The sequence below is a fragment of the Lathyrus oleraceus genome, chromosome 2 (genome assembly GCF_024323335.1).
Source record: "Lathyrus oleraceus cultivar Zhongwan6 chromosome 2, CAAS_Psat_ZW6_1.0, whole genome shotgun sequence".
Taxonomy (NCBI): Eukaryota; Viridiplantae; Streptophyta; class Magnoliopsida; order Fabales; family Fabaceae; genus Lathyrus; species Lathyrus oleraceus.
The window spans coordinates 482,272,183-482,277,951 of NC_066580.1; positions in this window are offsets into that span (position 1 = coordinate 482,272,183).

Sequence of the window (5,769 nt, forward strand, 5' to 3'; positions counted from 1 at the left end):
CTATAATGCAACTAGTAACACCCTAAATTTTGCCCCGTCTAATTCATATACACCTCATTCATATGCATTTATTTGAATTTATTCATCTGCAACTCATTATTTGAACTGACTTCTTATGACCATTATGTATAGTCATAGAATTTTATCTTCATGCATAAGTCAAATCAATGGTCAAGGATTGAAGGTAAACCTGATTGTATTGTTTATGTTGACCAATTCATACATTCGTGTCATGCACCACTAGGGGTCACTGAAGTAGGAATTTTAATGGTTCATCTGGTTCATTTTGATTCACTTTGGTTTTCTTATAAGCTAAGAACTATTTTCTCTTAAGTTCTTGAAAAAGGTTTTCTTATTTAGCCAATTTGAACCTTGCATGATTCTTTGTCATGATCCATGCATTTCTCACTACCATTCATGCATGCATTACCTTATTTTTAAATAATTAATAAGTGTCTCAATGGAACACTTTCATTTTGGCTTTTGTTATTCAATTGGTCTCACATTCATAATGTTATAATTCAAAGACTTATTTGATTTCAAATGACATACATACATTTACAATACTTGCATTAGTTCATTTGGTTTCAAATCTTTGTTTTTCTTCATGTGTTAGTTTTTGTCTAAGTTTTAAACCTTAAAATTGGAATCCAAGTAAGACATAGGTTTATTTCCATTTTTCAATTATGATTAAATGTTGCATTGTTTTACAAGTTACAAACTGACATTTTTACTTTGTTCTTAACTTATGTACACTTGAGTAAACCAAACATAAAACTAAAGGATTCTAAGACCTAACACCAATTCCCTTCAAATGGCTCCATGTCTATCTTTCCTTGAATTACAAGCTTGCCAAATCATCACCATGTCAATTTCATCAAACCTTGTTTCTATGAGTGCAACTTCCGTTTTGATGTCAAAACTAGGAAACTTTGGCGTTTATATACATTGGACGGTATCATCTGATTCTAGTTGTGAATTATGGATTTTAGCATTAGGAAGCAAGTCAACATGTTTGGAAATCGTTTATAAAATATTTATGCATCAAGAAAATATTTGTATGCATCAAAAATTCATTTTTGTGTGAAAAATAGTCTACAATTCGACATATACAATTATAGGTCGACCTATAGAACAATTTTTGCAACTACAGTTCGACATGTATGATGCATAGGTCAACACATATTCTGCAGTATTAAATCTTGTAGGTTCTATTCCATGTTCTTCCTATAAAGGTTGGCACATAACATGTATAGGTCGACACATGACTTGTATAGGTCGACCTATAGATCAAAAATCTTGAAAAATTGCATTTCTTTCTATTTATTTTGCATTCCTTTCGCTTCTCATTTTGTTTACATATATATACTTTATACATGCATCATTTACTAGTAAGGTTTCTAGTGAGTAAAACCTATACAAAATTGGTATTTCAAAGCATTCTCATCATCTTCAATCTCTCTTCTATGCATACACACAATTAAACTATACATAATTATTTTTTGATTGGGTGCCATCTAGATTAAGGTTGATAACGTCTAATTTAGGTTTGTTGTACCATAAAATTGGGTTGAGAACTTTGCAGATTTCAAATCAGAAAACCAAAGTGGGGTTTTCCTTCAAGATTTTTAGGGTTTGAAGGTTTTGGATAAGATTACGCAATCCGGATCCGACCGAGTGAAATCTTTAAAGAACGAGAGGTTCTTGGAAAATGAGTAGTGTGGGACAGTGGATCACATTGGTAAATATTGGGTTTCAACAAGTGTGCACTTGGACTTAATTCGACATTGTTGGTTACTTGATCAATCTTTGATCAAGAGTTTTGGAGGTGGTAGAATCAACATCAAGCACAGGGTTTACAGGGTCAGATTTCTACATCTCTTGTATACACACATTTGAAAAGTAAGATATAATATACTATCTCAATTCACATTCAAATTGAGGGCAGATTTACCCATAGCGAAGTCGATTGCAGAACTGCCTAAACAAATCCTTGTATACTCTCTCACTCTCTATCTCTCTTTTATTTTCGGTTCACAAATTTTGATTGCATTTATTGTTTGATCAATTTTGTTTCGATCATAATTTTGAACATATTTTATAAATTTGTGTTGTTGTGTAGATCACAAACCATTTCGTTGTGATTGTATTTTTAGAACAACAATACTACATAGAATTCCAAACAGTATTGATCGCACATTAAGTGTTCAAAAAATACTTCACTTGTATTTTTGTGTGAATTTTTCATTGGAGATATACTTTTGCTATTACTTTGCATTCAACTAGTTATGATTAGTTGGACATAGAGCATGGAATAACTTTTTAGAATAATCACCTATTTGAGCCAAAACAAGATCCAGAACCGAACCCAATCCAAAACTAGAATTGAAATGGAAACGTGAAACATAATTGAAAGACAAACCAATTTTGGACTGTAACCATAACTTATCGAGATAGAGCTTCGAACCCAAAACATAAAATCAAAAAATTCTGAAACAGAAAGAAATCAAACCAAAATGAGAACCGAACAGTGGATCACATTGATAAATCTTGGGTTTCAAGAAGTGTGCGCTTGAAATTAATTCGACCGAGTGAAAGCTTTGAAGAATAATGGCTTTCGACGGTGTTGGTTACTTGATCAATATTTGATCAAGGGTTTTGGAGGTGGTAGAATCAACATCAAGCCTAGGGTTTGTAGGGTTAGATTTCTACATCTCTTGTATACACACAATTGCAAAGTAAGATATAATATAGTATCTTAATTCACACTCGAATTGAGGACAGACGTACCCATAACGAGTTCGATTGGGAAACTACCTAAATAAATCATTGTATATTCTCTCCCTCCTTCTCTCTCTCTCTCTCTCTCTCTCTTTTATTTTCGGTTCGCAAAAAGTGTCGATTGCATTGATTGTTTGATCAGTTTTGTTTGGAACATAATTTTGAACACATTTTAAAATTGGTTTTGTTGTGTAGATCATAAACCATTTGGTTGTGATTGCATTTATAGAACAACAATACCACATAGAATTCCAAACATTATTGATTGTACACTAAGTGTTTGACATATTGCTTCACTTGTATTTTTGTGTGAATTTTTCATTGGAGATAGACTTTCTCTATTACTTTGCATTCAACTAGTTGTGATTAGTTTTTGTTGATCGATTTGTGAATCATTATCATATTGTTATCGTTAATACGCATATCCGAGCTTTTTGATAGCGGGTTCAGTTAGATGATTTTTTATCCGGGATATTTGTAACTTACTTTCGTGCCATAAATTTTTAAAACCTATTTGTTTGTCAAGTTTTTAACTCGGAATCTTAACCCCCTATAGATCTAGGCCTTTCATCTAACAAGTGGTATCACGAGCTCTGGTTCATTCAGTGCTTAATATTTTCTTATTAGATAATGGCTACCGAACCTAAAGGGACGTACAATAGAGCACCAATTTTCACCGGTAAAAATTATGGCTATTAGACAACTTATATGTGTATTTATATCAACTTGATTAATAAAGGTGTATGGGACAACATCATCAATGGTCCTCATGAAATTACTATGACCAATGGTGAAGATGTCATCATACAAAAACCGGAAAATCAATGGAATGATAATGATAAGAAATTATGGTCTTACGATTGGAAATCACAAAACATTCTCATATCCGCACTCGGTGTTGATGAATTTTACCGTGTTTCTCATTGTGAAACCGCCAAGGCTATGTGGGATGCGTTACAAGTTACCCATGAGGGAACTAACGAGGTCAGACAAGCTAGGATCAACACATTAAATCAAGAGTTTGAACTCTTTCGTATGAAGCATGGTGAAACCATTGCCGAAATGCAAAATAGGTTCACACATATCATTAACCAGTTGAATGCACAAGGTAAGCCTATTTCCAATAAAATTGTTACTAATAAGTGTAAGACCCCAATTTTGGCCCTAAGATCCCTCATGGTCCATAACATCTCATATCATGGCCTTAAGGATCATTGCATACCCTAACTTCCCTCCTAGTGGTTGGGATATCTTGTGAGTGTGGTTCTTGATCACCAGGCATGTATTGCATTGTATGTCTTTGCTTTTCATATGTTTACTAACCAAATGTACAAAAATATTGTCATCTAACCTTGTTTCTTGCAGCTGAAGCAATCATCAGTCAAAACAGTCAAAGGCAAGTCATTGAGCAATAGAGGGTGGCCATTCTTGAAGAATTTGGGCACCATGATCATACATAAAGAGTTCATATAACTTGTGATGTCATTTGGAATCAAGATCTCATGTGAAAGAGGCTTGGAATTCATCAGAACATGGCTCAGTCCACCAAAACCCTAGAAAAGTCAACTGTGGTCAACTGTGCATTTAATCAGGGATTGGAAGGTGTGAGATGGTTAGAAAGACCTCATTCATGTCCATATGAGCCTCATTTGGAATTTCAAAGATCAAGGTTGAAGGATTTGAAGTCAGACAAAAAGTTTCCCAGAATGGAAATGACCTGTAATTCTCACCTGCCCAAAATGGAAAGTTTTTCTCCCCAAAATTACTTCATCATACAAGCTTCAAATGAAATTTTGTCCAACATGAAAGTTGAAGATCTTGTTCTCACAATTCCAAAAAGTCCAAGAACTTGAAATTCCCATGTGTGGTTAGCAAGATATGGTCCAATCATTTTCAGAAAATGCCTAAATTCAAAGTGGCATAACTTGCATATGGAATGTCCAAATTGGATGGTTCTTCTTTGAGCAAACCACATTTGATATGTACTTTCATAATCCATCACCACATTTTGCCAAAAACCTTCACATAAAAAGGTCATTTTTTAAGTGAACCAATTAAAAACCAAGGGCAAAATGGTCCAACTCAAAGTACATGGAATTTTGACATGGGACCAATTCCAATAGCTTCCAAATGAAAATTATGACTTGTTCAAATTGGAAAATCACTGTTACATTGCATGGAACTCTCCAAGGGCAAAAATGCCAAATTGCTTACAAGTGCACATTTTGCTAATTATCAAAAATGGACTAATCATGATTAGAGTGGGATTAGGCAATCATATATAAGCTTAATTATAACAGAAACTCAAGAGGAGAATCACAATTTTCAGATCTAAGATCAAAAATCTCCAAATTCTCTCACTTTTTCTCCATTTTTCACATAAGGATTTTTTCACCATTTCATCAAAATTCACCATTGTTCTTGCAAGTTTTTGTTTGATTCTTCATGTGCAGGTAATCTTTGAGTTCTGTTTTCAAGAATTGAAGAAAAAATCAAGCAAAACACCACTGTTGAAAGCTTCACTCATCAATGGCAATTCACGAATTCTCCACCTCCAAGACTTATTGAGCTGCGAAATCATCATCATTCATCTCCATAATCAATCTACTACATCTGTTTTCGAGAATTGGATCAAAATACACAAAGATTTCACACTGTCACTCCAAGAAGGTGAAATTTCGAACTCGTTAATTCACGCAATTGTTATATGCATCTTGTAGTGCGTTGAATGTAGAGTATAATGATGCTTGAACCATGCGATTTCATCGAGTAATCATCAAGATATCTTGATTTTAAGTTTGTACGTCAAAGCTTCTTTTGATCGAATCTTTTTGTGCGTTAACTTCTGGATGATTTCGTTAGCATATTCATGATCTACGTCGAACACCGGTTCCAACGGTATATGGCTCGTGTATTTTCGTGCAAAAAAGTTCGTAACCGTAGCCGGGAATGATGAACATGAACGCGTGAGGAAGAACAACGAAAATC